We start from the raw sequence: 15032 nt of genomic DNA, 5'->3' as shown, positions 1-15032 counted from the left end.
CCCACATCCCGTTGGAGCACTGGGGGCCCTCAGCACAACCCCCTGATCTCCATGTGGCAGCATCACATGAGGCCCAAACATAAGAGCTGGAGTCACTGCACCAGGACTAACCTGCCCCCTTGGTGCCCACATCCTGGTCTCTAATGCTCTTCTCCACTGAAAAGAATTGTATGCTTCAGAGGACAGGTGGTTCTAGGTCCTGGAGAGAGGGGAAAAAAAAGTTTGGATGGTTATGGGGCATCCTGCTGTTGCTAGAAAGCAAGAAGCAAGGTTGCTTTAAAGGATATCAGTCTGGCATTAAACAAACATGGGGGGTGGGGAGTAGCTTAAAGTGCCTTCCACTGGCAAAGTCCTGATCACCTGTACATCAAAAAGAAGGCAGACAAGGAGGAGGAGAGGAAGATACATGGTTTATTAAAACAAAGTAAGTTCATGAAAGGCTGGGAATGACACTTTAAAAAGTCAATATAAAGTATACAAAAAGGAGGTTGTAATTAAAAGGTAAGTATAAAAGGATCTATAAGATCTATTCATTTTTCTTATTTCAATACATTGGAGCATGTTTGGGTATGGATATTCTATTTTTTCTAGTAATTTATGTCTTTATAAAGCATTGTCATGTATCTGTTTCTGGCTACATAAGAAGGAAAGAAAATCACAAGAAACCATGTGTAAGCCAAGAAGTTATAGCAAAGGTAGGAACTGTGTTGAGAACCCAAACAGCTGGTCTTGCTAACAAACAAGTAGGAGACAAGCCCCACAGGGAGCTAGCCCACAGCACAGTGGATCCAATAACCAAGCAGATAGATTCACTGAATAGCTGAGAGAGGAGAAAAAACAGGCAGACCCAATCCCTCATCTCCTATTAAACCTCTAGATGTCCTCACTGATCATAAGATAATAAAAAGGATCTCGAAGTCCTAAATAATTCTCACAGCCAGATCCATACGTCACAATGACGGGACAATGGGTGATGGAACACTGACCCAGTGAGGTGTGCAACGTATCATATTTGGGGAGAGATACCAGGTTGCAATAAAACTGAGTCCTGTGTGAAAGAAAGGCCCAGACTTGCAAATTTTACTGGTGTAACAAGGGAAGATTAAGCCAAAAAGAGGCAGCCCGGTCTGTTGACCAGTGCCTCTTGTTTGAAGCCCTTGGGAGAAGCAACCATGTTTCATTTCCAATCAATAATCAAATGATTGGTTCCTCAGATCCTGGTCTGAGTCAGTATTACTTTTCTTTTCAATTTGGAAAGTTTTTGCAACCCTGGCTAGGTATCAAAATACATATCGAAGGAACTAAGGAGATATAAAAATTATGTATAGAAATAATAAAGGAATAAATGAACCATGGAACTAATGCTTTTAGGATAAGTATAAACGTGAACACAGCAAGAAGTTTAAATAACTCTGTTTTGTATACATTTTATCTGTTTGTTTTATGAGTTTAGAGGACGCAAAGTATATTACATAATTTGTAATTGCAGCTTCAACTATGCAAAGCAATGCACTAAAGCTTATAATGTTTAACTATTTAAGATGTTTAATGTATTTTAAAATATTTTTAAGTACCAATAGTAGAGAGTCCTTCTCTGCCAGCCCAGATTCCCCTTAGTCATTGTTTTAGTTATCTAAAGCTACACTGAGTGGCCAGATTATTATGATCTCTGAACGCATAATAATCTAGCCACTAAGTGTTATCCTATATAATAAAAGGCTAATATGCAAATTGTCCCCTGGACCAGGAGTTCAACCAGCAGGCAAGCTGGCCAACCGTCCATGTCCCCTCCCCATAGCCAGGCTGGTCGGACCCCACCCATGTATGAATTCATGCACTGAGCCTCCAATATATACACACATACACTGAGTGGCCAGATTATTATGCGTTCAGAGATCATAATAATCTGGCCACTCAGCGTATGTGCAAACTATTCCCAAATTTGGTGGCTTAACCCAGCAACCATTTTATTATATCTCTCAACTTTGCCTCAGGAATTGGCAGGGCATGGCAGGGCAATTCTTTCTCTCCATAGGGGGTTGCCTGGGATCACTCTGTAGTTTTCAGCCACTGACTGGGCTGGGATGCCTAGTGTGTGGGTGGGGTTGGCTGCTGAGCTGGACTCAGCAGTGCCTCATCCACGAGGTCTCAGAGTCTCCCTGGGTGATAAATCTGTAGGATAGTCAGGCTTATTATATGGTTGGTCAAGGTCCCAGAGACCAGGCAGAACCAACCTGTCTCTTTAAAAGCAGGTCTGCACTGGCGTAGTGTCACTTATGCCATACTCCATTGGTCAAGCAGTCACAGGCCACACCACCTTTAAGAAGAGACACAGACCCATCTCTTCGAAGAAGCAGGACCAAAGAACTTGTAGCCATTTTGAATCTGCCTCAGTAATTAAATGATCTTTTCTGGGAGATTGTGAAACAGCAGAGTTAGAAGAATAGCATGTTGTTTGATGTAGGAGAACTATCGTGTAAGTTGCTGATGGGCGCTAACGCTGAGTATTTTACTGGGGCTTACTATGTGCCAGGCAATGTTATAAGTACTTTACAATTTTTTAGTTACCATATCTTTGTGGTAACCCTATGCAGAATGTTCTATTATCATCTCCAGTTTATAGATTTACAGGTTGAGTAATTTTACCAAGATCATATGGCCCATAGCATGAGACTAAAGTTCTAATCCAGGCTACACCCTGTATTCAAAAGAACCCAAACAGGAAAATCTAAAGATGTCAATAGATGTAGAGAAGGAGGAGCCTTTAACCCTAGAGGGACCTGGAGGGGTCTCGGCTGGGCAGTGCCCATATTTGTGTGTAAAGCATAAAATTGGGGAGAGTGAAGGCCTGGAGACCAGTGAGGGGACTTGTGCCCTAACCTGGATATAATGAGTCCTGAGTGAGGGCTGAGATTTAGAGAAGTGGAGGGGGAGGAGGATTGGGGAGTGATTAAGGAGGACAGTGGGCAGAATCTTGGAACCTTTGGTGTGAAAGAGAGAGTGAAATCAGGACTGGCCTCAGGGACAGAAGTCCCCACAGTCACAGGCAGAGCCTGCAGCAGACACTGTCAGAAAGATGGTGACAAAACCCTCCCCTGTTGGAGGGACAGCAGGGCCCTTTCCTAGACTCTCATACACGTTTGTGGGACTTGGGGAGAGTTGGGAGTGGGTGGGAGAGGGGGAAGGCAGCAGGGGAGGATCCTCATGGGGTATTCCCCTGAGAGATGACTCATGGGAGCCTGGGCGGCTCAGGCCCAGTCAAGACAGCCTAACAATGGAGTTGATGCTGGGTTGCCAAGCCTGGGAGAAGACCTGTATCCTTGATCATCTTGGGGGCTCTGAGCTAAGAATGAGACTGGAGTGAACAGGGTGAGCCTGCATCAAGGTGCGGTTTTCTAGCACAGCCAACTTCCTTCCTGCCTTCCAGCCTCCATACCAACATACCCCACGTGGCTTTCTTTCTTCAAGTAGCCATTCTGGCCATTTAAGGCCCAACTCCAACGTAGTGTGCCACTGATTAAAAGCAAAGGCTTTGAAGTCAGATAGACCTAGGTTCAAATCATAGGTCCAGAATTTACTAGCTAGGACTTGGGGTAAACCACTTAACCTCATACCATTATTGTGCAGATTCTTTGCAATAATGTACATCATCACATACTTAGCACCGTGTCTAGTGCCCAGTCATTACTTAATAATTAGTAGGAAAAAATGTCCTACCTTTGTTCTCACAGCCCACACTGGCCTTTCGCACCACCCCATTTTGTATCTAGCAATAGAGTGAAGTCCCTGGTGACATTTATGTTTCTTGGATTGACTCAGCATCTTTGCACTCCTCTCCAGAGAAGAGTTAAGCAGCTCACAGTCCTGGACTGTGGTTTATGCTCCCCCGTCCTCTCCGCGGGCACAGGCTTATACTGGTTGGGTGCCTGTAAGAGTGCAATAAAGACTGATTGGGCTAAATGGCCAATTTATGGCTTCTCTTTGAACAGGCCTTAGATGATTACCTTTTATGAGGCTTACACATCAGACTTAAGATGTAAAACAGAAGCTCAGGTTAAGAGGCAAATAATGGGATATTTTATGTGCTGTTCTGGAGCAAAAGTCCACAGCTTTATTGTGGTGGCTATAAAAGAACATGACTGGAAAAGCCTTGATTGAGAAACCCACAGTGGAAAGAGGCTGGGTCAAGAGACAGGAAACCGAGGTTCCCACCCTGCCCTGCACCTTCCAGACAGGTGCCTGCCTTGTCTGACCTCATGGGCAAAATGAGGGACCCCAAGGGCCTTCCCAGTCCTAACCGCTCACGTCTCCTGAGTCCACAGGTCTAGGTGCCCGCCCTCCTCAGTATTTCATGAGTCCAAAATGTTGAGACTCTCCAACTCTAATGTTCTAATACCCTACAATTCTATAATTCTAAAACTTGGAAGTTTTAGCTTATATTATCTTAAGATGCTATAGTAAAGTATGCTGGTTAACAGCACAGGTCTGGCGTCTGGAGACCTGGGATTCACATTTCAACTTATTGCTTATCATAACGTGATTGTAGACATATCGTTTCCTAAGAATCTCAGCTTTCTTGCCTAAACAGTGGAGTGGAACAGTAGCCATGTGCTGCTGATATTGCACAGGGGATTAGAGACACAGCTCCCAAAAGCATCACTATAGTTTCCCCACACAGAGAAAGCTCTCAGGGAACATTAGTTATCATTACTGTTCTAAAGTTCCATGCACACAATATCTCAAGAATCTAAAATCATCTGAGCCTAAGAGGATACTACCTTGTGATTCTAAGAGTCGGAGACTCTTCTGATGTCAACTATGAGTCTAAATTCCCAGGGACTAGGACTCCTCATTGCCGGGTTTCAGGAGGAGGGCGGTCAGCATAGCCATGGCCACCAGATGGCAGACTCGAGTTGCCAGTCCCTCCTAACCCTGCTGGGCCAGAGCTCAGATATGGGACTAGCCCCCAAGTTTCTCTGGGGCTCTCCTTTAGAAGTTCCTGTCTCTGATGGGATCAGAGAGAAGGAGGAGGGAGGGGGAAATTGCAATTACTATGTTTTCCTTATCAATCCAAAGATCAACAACGCAAGAATGAAAGGGGACCCGAGCAGGAAGGTGATTTTATTGCCCAATGAGTTTAATATAGTGCCATATAAGCACTTGATGGCTGCAGCCTGGGAAGGCATAAATGGAGCCCTCAGACCATACTGCAGGGCGTCAGCATGTTCCCCACTTCTCACCACGATCACCCACTGCTGCCGTGCCCCAGCTCAAGACACCCATTCGTCTGAGAGAGCAGGAATTACATCACCACGTTTACAGACAAGGAAGCACAGGATCTAAGAGGTCTAGGATTTGTCTCAGGTTCTCCCGTGATGAGGCCAGGATTCAGATGGAGAACCTTCCAGAATCTGTGCTGTGTCCATAACAAGTTGATGCTGGCAGCAGCTGATACCGCCGTGCCCTGGGGAAGAGAACCAGGCCATAGACGGGCACCACGGGATGGGGGACGCAGGTGGGGGCAGACTCCTCCCCGCCTCACGTTGGAGCAGCCACTCTCCAAGTGCCCGTGTGCGTCCCTGCTGGGCACCTGCCCTGAACTCTCTCTACTGTGATCCTTTAGACAACCCTTTGGGGAACGCCTTAACAAATGCCGCCCTGAGGGCTCAGATTGGTGAAGGGACCTGTCCAAATTTACAGAGAGATACGGAGCCAGGAGTCAACCCGCTGTATTCCTAGGCCAGACCTCCCGTTTCCTCTTCCCATCGCAGACGCTGCTCGCTGCCCGCTGCCAGAGCCCTGGGAGACCTTGGGTGGCGCGCCTGGGTCTGGCCCGCAAGCTCCTTCCTCCTCGGGGCCAGGGGCAGTTGGGACACAGGGAGGAGGCCTTAGCAGCCCGGATCGGCCCTGGCAGGGGAGGCCAGCGGGCGCCGCGGCCAATATTGACTTTGGTAAACACCATTTTGCACCGAGCGCGGGGCGAGGGCGGTGCGCCCTGACCCGCGGGGCGGAGGCAGCGGCTCCGCATTTAGACGAGGCCATTAGCGGCGATCGATGGCTGCGCCGAGAGCTCTGGCCGCTGGGCGCTCCCAAATGAAGGTTAAGTTTGCTCTGCGCCCTGGCGCGGCCGGCCATGCGCCCGCATAATGGCCCCGGCCCTGGCGGTCCCGCGCCCAGGTTAGCGAGGCCAAGTGCCGCCCTGGCGACGGGGAGGAGGGCGGCTGGGCGGGCAGACTGGGCGGGCGCACGGCTGTGGGATGTGTTTGGGCCCAGTGCATGGCACCCTCGTCAGACTGCGCGTCCCCTGCTGGGCTCCTGGGCACTCCTGGTGGGTATTGTGCGCCGCGCTGGGCCTTCGTTCCCTAGGGCTCCGCTTGAATGCGTGTGCCCTGGCCGGGCGTGAGAGAGCTGGGTGTGCACCTCACCCTTTGCACACCGAGTGGGCCACAGCGGGCAGCCTGGTTCACTGGAACCAGCCACCTGGGAAGCAGGCGCCCAGTGCAGTTCGGGCTCCGCCTTTGCCCTGTCTCCTGGGCAAGTGCCTTCCCCCTCAGCCTCAGACTCATCCCCGGAACTGACAGGGGGAGCTGGTCCTGGACAGGCAGGGATGTTCACGCTGTGTTTGTGGGTAGCTAGACAGTGTGAGGACACACGTGGGCTGGCTGCATGGACACAGGTGTGGCTGTGCCCACGGTGTGACTATGGCATGTGCCCCGTGCTGGCAGCGGGTCTGAGTAGTTCCTTGCTGGGGATCCCCTGGGTGGTTGGGGAGCTCTGTGGCCCAGGCAGCTGGGCACCTCACACGCCCCAGCAGGATGCCTGGCTGTTTTCCTCATCAACGCCCCCCTCACAGAACAGCTGTCCTCGTGACCACTGATGAATGGCAGGGAATGCCCAGCACTTCAATGGTATCCCATTCATTATCACACGGGGGTCTTTTCTCTGCTTGCTACAAATGAGGAAACTGAGGCTCGGAAAGGGGGAGCAGCTTGCCCCAAGCCATAGATCTCAGCAAGTGGAGGAAATAGTATTCAAAGGGTGCTGTCCCTGCTGCACCTGCTGCTGCCTCTGCTAGTAGCAACTCCGGGGACAGGTGTCCTAAAATGCCAGATCCTGGCAGGTAGGGAGTGAGGGAAATGCTGTGTGCACTCATCTGGGTGGGTAGGGAATACATTTTTGTCTCCTTCAAGATCCTATTTATTTCTCACGTTGCCGCTGAGAAAGTGAGGCTCAGAGAAGGAAAAGAAGTTGCCTCAGCTCATTCAGCAAATTAGCATCAGAGCAGGGATGAACCCCCTGATAGGCTGGGTCTCAGCAGGGCGCTGCCTCCTGGCCCTGGCTGCCCCGTAGTGCCTGTGCCACAGGAGGGGGCGCTGGTTCTGGAGGCAGCCATCAGCATGAGCGTGACAGGGGCCCAGGGGTGGAGGGGGTAGGAGGCGGAGGGGAAATGCAAGCTCTCATCATGTACTGACATTATCTGTTCTTGTCTGTTTCTCCTTTCAGCATCACAGTGCCTGGCATAGAGCCTGGCATCTAGTAAGTGCTCACTGAAATTAGAATGAAGGAGTGAAGGGCTTGGTGGGGGCAGGAGTGTTCAGGGGAGACTTCCTGCAGGAGGAGGGGTTGGAGCCAGGCCCATTGGGTCCCAGTTTCCCCTTCTTCCGCAGTGTAGTGGGAGGGACAGGGGAAGGGGAAGGGGGACGATGGAGGAGAGCGCGCCAGAGGGGGGAACAGCTTGAACACATTCTTCCCAGCTGAGGGGGCTGGGAATGACTTTTCGGCTGAACTGCGACCTCTGAGCCACATATCCTCTTTGAACTTCAGGCAGCCCCCAGCCCTGTCACTCCCCATCTGAGCAGGTCAAAAAGTGAAACCCAAGCCCTACCCTAGAGCTTTCCGCAGTGAACCCCAGGCCCGGCCCCTTGCCGGAGTTTGTTTGTGCTGGACTAGCTGAATCTCACAGCCAGGCCTGCCCTCCCTGCTCTGCGCTGGTGGCCTCCTCAACCTGAGGGCCCTGGTGGCTTCCCTTCCAGCCTGGGCAGGGGCCCCACACTGTGGGCAGAATTTGGACTCCAGAGCTGGGCTGGAACCCTGCTCCCACACTCCATGCAGGGGCAAGTTTGGAGAACTTGGAAGTTTCTTCACCTCTTTGGGCCTCAGTTTCTCTGCACATTGGGGGACCCACCAGGTGGATCACTGTAAGAATGCAGTTCTCACACCAAGTTCATAGCTCATAGAAGATGCTTAATGAATGTTAGCTGCCTTTTCTCACCTCAGAACATGGCCCAGAAGAAGAAATGTGTACACTGGTTGCAGTCCCATGGGCCAGCATCACCCTCTCCTCTCACACCCAGCCCTGGCACAGCAGGTGGTTTGCCCAAGTTTTACTTATGAGAAAACGAGGGCCTAGAGAAAGCTGTGCAAGAGCAATGATGTCGCTCGTGAGCAACAGAGCCAAGGTCCAGATGAAGGGCCATCTGACCTTCAGGTTCACAGCAGCAGGTTGCAGCGGGAACATAGCACGGCTCCCGGAGTGACCATCCCAGCTTTAACCTGGTGCCACCCCTTCTTCCAGCAAGGACAAAGCGTGTGGCCTCTGGCCCTCACTGCCCCTCGAGCTTCTTTAGTCAGATTTCTCGCTGGATGTCCAGAGGGTTCCATGATGCACGAGCTAAACCCAGAGCCCATTCCTGAGCATCTAACAGGGGCTGGCACCAGAAGGTTTGTTGAGGACTAAATGAATGAATTCCCAACACCTATTTATTATCTCACAGTCCAGAGACCAGAAATCCAGGTGGGTGCATCTGGGTCCTCTGCTCAGGGTGTCACAAGGCTGAAATCCAGGTGTCAGCCTGCTGGGGTCTTATGGGGAGGTTCTGGAAGAATGCGCCTCCAAATTCAGTCAGGTAGTGGGCTAAATCCAGTTCCTTGAAGCTATGGCCCAAGGGCCCTATCTCCTTGCTGACATCAACTCCTGAAGGTCATAATGTTCCTCTTCATGTGGTCTCCTCCATTCTCTAAGCCAGCAACTTCGAGGCAATTCCTTCTCATGCTCCCAATACCTTTAACCTGATTCACTGCATTTCTCTGACTTCCCCTCTGCCCCAGCTGGAGAAAACTCGCTAAGGGCTCGTGGGATTACAGTGGGTCCACCCAGCTAATCCGGGATAGCCTCCCTTAGATCCCAATGTAAACTGGACCACACCGCTTAGTGTAGTCTCATCAGATTCACACGTTCCAGGATTAGGGCAGGACAGCTCTGGAAAGCCATTTCAGAAAGTCTGCCTACTGCAACGGGAGGCTTTGCAGAATTGGGAGTTCTAGAGGTGCTCCCTAGGAAGAGGGGACTGGGATAGAGAGGGACTTCCTCTGGAGGCCTTGAACACCCAGAAAGCACTGCGGGGGCATTGGATAGCCAGAGGGAATGGACATGGACAAGGAGGCAGGGTCTATGGCAGGGGGCAGGACTGGCAGAGGAGAAACAGGAAAGAAATGCTAACAAGCGAAAGCAACCTTACATCTGTAGAGAAGTTCAAGTTTGCTTTGCTCCCTTGTGGTGGCTCACAAAAGATACTCAGAAAATATGTGTGAAATCCAACGGGCTATGTACGCTACTCAGCTCACATAGGGTGGGTTGGACTGAGAGTCATTGGATGGGATTGCACAGGTTGAGTTGGCTTGTTTGGATTGAGAGAGTTGGCCGAGGCTGGGTTGGGATGGGTTGCATGAAGTTTTGATGGGCTGAGGTGGGGAGAGGTTGGTTGGAGCTGGGTTCAGCTGGACCACATTGATTAAAGTCAGGCTAGATTGAACAGACTTGGATGGGCTGGAATGGTTTGGGGATGGATGGGTTTGGGGTAGGCTGGACTGAGTTGAGGATAGGTTAGGTTGGGGATTAGCCAGTATTTAGTTGCAGAAACAGAATCTACTCTGGGTAGTTTGAGCAAAAATAACTGTATGAATGGGTATTTAATGGCTTACAGAATAGTTGGAGAGCTGAAGAAACAGATCGCAGGCTGCATCCTCAGGACCAACTCCCAAAGCTGTGCTGCAGAAGGGGACCACCAAGGCAGCTGCGCCTTCTGCAACCATCAGGAAGCCAGCTGCCAAATCAGGAAGCCGGCAGCCAAGCTTCTAGCTCCAGAAACATGTTCCTCTGTCCACACCAGCTCAATGCACACCTCACTATGAAAGCACAGACAGGTTCTGGCTTCAGAAAAGAAATGTGACGAAGAAATTCTTTGGATAGATAATACAAGAGTGAAAAAAAAATGTTAATACTTGTTGAAGCTGGGTGATTGGGGACATAAGGGCACACCAGACTGTTCTCTCTACTTTTGCATGTTTGTTTTTGCAAGTAATGTTTTGCATGGATAGCTCATTCCCTGACTTTCTGTCCATTTAATTAACTTCTGAATGAATTGCCTTGCATGAGGGCATGGCATTTGGTGAAACCAATATCACATCAAAACTAACTACAGGGAAGTCTGGGAAATAGTTTTTAGCTTTCAGCCTTTGTGGGATAAAAAGGCACAACAGAAGGAGAGGGGAATAGAGACAGAACGAGCCAGTCCCCAATCTCTCCAACCACTGAGCTAAGTGGGGTTGGAATGAGTTGGGATGGGCGAGGTTGGCCTGGGTTGGGTGAAGAGGGGTTGGGATTGGTTGGATTGGGTTGAGTTGGAAGGTTTGAGATGTGTGTGATTGGTCTGGACTGAGCTGGACTGGGTGGTATTGGCAAGGGTTGGATTGGGATGGGTGATTTGTGCTGGGACCCTCTATGGGGCAGATACTTGGACATGGGGGTCAAACTGTTCGATTCCAGTGTGACGGTCTTTCTCAGTCAGAGCCAGGAAAGGAGAGCTTGAAGATGACAACAGTGCCGAGAGTCATTGCCCCCTTAGTGGGCTTCCTCTGCACCGCCTGGGGCTGGGCCTATGTCCCCTCACCCCAGCCAGCCCGGCCCCCAGGTTTAGGGCATTTCAGTGTTCAGCTCAACCTCCTCTGCTCTCTTTAAAATGAAACCTATTAGAGCAAGAGGATTTGGAAATAAGTTCCAAGCAGAGAAACTTGCAAGATGTGTTGTCTCGAGGCAAAACCAAACTCAAAGTCAGGATATCAGAGCCATATGGTTTCCTCCTACATTTCTAATGGGAGGAGCTGTGGATTTTATGGAATTTGGGACCAGTTCCGGAGTCCCACAGGTGCTATGTTCACTGAGCCAAGGAAAACGGGTGCTGGCAAGCACACATGTTTACACACACCACAGCAATGCACATGAGCACAAAGCTTTCCAGTCTGCAATATATTTTCAGTTTATATACGTTCTCTCAGAACTGTACTGTGAAGCAGGAGTCATTATGTAATATTCCAAATGGAGTCACTCATGCTCAGAGAGGCTACGTGGCTTGCCCAAAGACACACAGCAGAGCTAGGATTCATGGTTTTATTGTTGCTGCTGTTTTGTTTTTGTTGCATGAACATTGTCTATCTCCTTCGCTTGGCTTGCAGAATCCAGCTTCCATGAGGTTTGCCATTTTGCTCATCTTGTTTGTGGTTGTAGCCCCAGCATCTAGAACAGTCCTAGCCCATAGTAGGTGTTCAACATACATTTACTCGATTCACATATGCAATTACTAAATAAATGAGGAAAGAAACCCATGTTCTTTCCACAGTGATACACATGTCCATACATGGCCCTGGTGGCATGGGCCCCTTGCCCCCTGGGGTTGCCTGGATCAGGTCATAGGTTCATGCACTTCCTCTGTGACTCAGTATCAAGAGAAGAGAGGTCTCTGAACTTAAACTTCCAAACATACCTGGCACAAACCAGCGTCACCCCCTTCATCATCTCCCTACACTCAGACTCTGCTTGGTGGTGTAGTGCAGAGGGGACTTGCACTTGGAAGTCCTTGCCCTTCCAGGACAGGACAGGATGGGGTCCCACACTTTGTCTCAGCCTGACAGTCTTCCTGCTCACCCTGTTCAGCACAGGGTCCCCTTCAGTTTGCACACTCAACCCTTCCACAGAGGGGTCATTGTCCCCATTTGCCACACCAGAAAACTGAGGCTCCTAGAGAGGAAGTAACTGAACTTCCCAAGCTCGCTTAGCGAGTGAGCACAAAGCCTGGATCAGAATCTAAGTCTTGTGACACTAAGGTCCATGGGCACTAGTGACAGCAACCCCCAGGCCACCCCTGAGGCAGGAAATCTCTCCTTCGCCCCTGGGCTCTGTGAAGGGCAGGGCCATGTCGGCTCTTCCCTGCATCCTACCTCTGCTCTCGGCCCGGGTCAGCACAGGTGGGGGTGGGAGATACACATTTCTCGCCGCCTCTGACTGATATTGATGGACAGAGTGACTATTGTAAATGCTACAGTGTTGTGTAATCAGTAGGAAAATGTGACTCTGTCCCCAGAGATGCCAATGGCATTTTGGAGAAAATCCTATCCTTGAACAGCATTAGGGCCTGTTCAGTTGAAATGTCTGGGTGACAGGGACAGGCTGGGGGCCTGATACACAGGGCCCAGGCAGGTACCTTGCTGCTCCTGCCTAGGAGAGTAGGGGCTGCAAAAGTGCACACGGTGTGAGCGTACATGGGATCAGGATAGCACGGGTACCAGAGCTCTAGAGCCACACTGTGGGCTCAGATCTCAAATCTGTCACTTAGTCTCCCTGTTCTCATTTCCTCTGCTGTGAAGTGGGGACGGGTAAAGTGCTCAGTTCGTGTCTGTCATGAGGATTCGGTGAGAAGATGCAGGAAAGCAGCTAGCACCTCTCACAGAGTCTGGCCCAGGATGGGGTCCCACACTTTGTCTCAGCCCAGTCTTCCTGCTCACCCTGTTCAGCACAGGGTCCCCTTCAGTTTGCACACACAACTGAAGGGGACCCTGATACACAATATAGATTTGTTGAGTGAATGAATGGATGAACAAATGAATGTGCATGAATGCATGGAGGAAGGAGCAGAGAACAGCAGAAAGAGAATAGCCTTTCGAGCCAGGAGACCAACTCGGAGCCATGCCTATCATTTACTAGCTGAGTGACCTTGGGCAAGTCACTTAACCTCTCTGAGCCTCAGTTAATAATAGCAATAAGCCCTGCCTCTGGGGTTGTTGTGAGGATTAAACGAAAGTGCAGGGTGGAACTCCTCCGTCAATGGCAGGGCTCTGTGCAAATGTTAGTTCTAATTATTCTCCACAATTATGACTGCTCCGCTGGAGGCATGTGCGCGAGCGAGAGTAGGGGAAGGGCTGTGCGTGAGGGTGGGCCTGGGACCAGGCTGTGTGTGCGTGTGTATTGTGTGTGGATGTGTTTGGAGAACTGGGGCCATTAGAAAAACCATCATCCCTCTAAGTTGTTCTTTCTTTTGCTAAACTCAACCTGCCAGGCTGACATCGGAAGCAGGAATTAGTGGGAACTCTGGGGGGACGGGATTAGTGGCTGAACTTTCTATTCCTGGAGACCCTCTTTTCTCAGGAGGTCAAAGCAATTTCCATATATTATCCTGCTGGCAGCTTGGGAAGGTCAGGGAATCAGCAGACACATGACACGCATTCCTCAGATGGAGAAACCAAGGCAGGAAGGGCAGCCCCTGAGGCCACGCCTGCCCTGAGCCTGTTGGAACCACCATCTGTAGGACTCTGCAGCTACCAGGGCCAGCCCCAGCCACACCAGCTGGCAAAGGTTCATTCATTTGGGTGCTTTTTGCCGTCCCCCTTTTTCCCTGTTCCCAGCCCAGGGCTGTATGTTTTTCAGGGGGAGCATTAGAGTAGAATCCCAAGTCCCTGCCATGTTACATACGACCACTGGAAGGTCTTACCTCCACTTTTCCCGTCTCTGGCCAGCTGTTCTCCCAACTCCCTTCTAGCAGTGCTTCAAGTTTAGTCCACTTCTTCCAGGAAGCCTGCCAGACGACCCCATCTGGCAGATGGAGAAGTTCTTCTTCTTTGACCCTTTGGGGTGAAAGGACTAAGAAAAGAAGCTTGGAGGCCTAGCCACATTGCATCTCACGTTGAGGCCAAGGCCAGGAAAGGAAACTGATCAAAATAAGGTTGATCCAGACAGGTGTGCTGGTAAATGTGGAGCTGGTACGCCTTGGAGCCTCAGGGGAAGTTCTCGGTCAGAGCAGTGATTCTCCAAGTGTGGTCCCTGGGCCAGCAGCATCAGCAGCACCTGGGAATCAGAAGCCGCAGGAGTCAGGCAACAATCCGTTTTTAGCAAGCCCTCCAGGTGAGGGAGCCTGGTGCTCCAGAAGTTGGAGAACCACTGGGCTCAGACTGCTCACCGCCTGCACCAGCACCCAGCACCTCTTCCCAGCCAGCTCTCAGGAAGCTCTGCCTTCAGCACACTGGTTTTGGAGGGCTCTGGAGGAGGGCTCCTGCCCCAGAACCCCAGTCTTGCAGAGGGTGGGGGTGACAGCTCCACAGTCCTTTCCCTTCTTATTAGCCTGCTCCAACTATGTCCCCTGCCCTCAGCCCTTCTGTGTCATCACTAAGTGCCCTTGAGACCCCGCTATACAAAGCGCATCCCTGTGTCACCTCATGTCACCCTTTCAGCAGTTAATCAGCCCTCTCCTGCACAATCGCAAACTGAGGCAGAGGAATCTGGCAAGAATGTTGGGGGCTCGGCAAGCTAGTCCAGGAGCAGGGTGCGTCTCTGGCCACGAGCGCAAGGGGGCGCCATGGGCCCACAGCGAGCGGGTGCCGCGGGACCCACAAACAGCGACAGACCTCTGCGATCCGCACTCCTCCTGCTCGCCGACGGTTCCCAGGCTTCGCAGAGCGCTGGGAGGTGCCTGGGGTTCCACGGCGTCCGGGAGGGGAGAAGGGGAGTTGAGCAGTGTCTGGACTTTAAATCCAAAGACCAGACAACTAGCTGCCTCTCCCCGCTGTGTGACCTCAATGACACGTCTGACCTCTCTGAGCTTCACCTATAATATAGAAATATAAAACCCTACCCCGCCACCACTCCAACTCAACCCGCCAAAGGCTCCTGAAACCACAAAATTAGGTCGCTGATTCAGGCTAGCATG

At 50.9% G+C, this 15032-nt stretch overlaps 1 long non-coding RNA gene across 2 annotated transcripts in view; it reads right to left on the bottom strand.

Annotated features, from left to right (window-relative positions):
* Positions 1-12914: 12914 nt before the first annotated feature.
* Positions 12915-15032, bottom strand: part of LOC307103342 — a 73795-nt gene continuing 71677 nt past the window's right edge. For both annotated transcript variants that reach the window (XR_013813807.1, XR_013813808.1), the window contains one exon: positions 12915-14173. This is a non-coding gene — a long non-coding RNA (uncharacterized lncRNA). The remainder of the gene's footprint in view (positions 14174-15032) is intronic.

The sequence above is a fragment of the Cnephaeus nilssonii genome (assembly GCF_951640355.1).
Source record: "Cnephaeus nilssonii genome assembly, chromosome: 7".
Classification (NCBI taxonomy): Eukaryota; Metazoa; Chordata; class Mammalia; order Chiroptera; family Vespertilionidae; genus Cnephaeus; species Cnephaeus nilssonii.
This window is presented reverse-complemented; position numbering and strand designations above follow the sequence as displayed.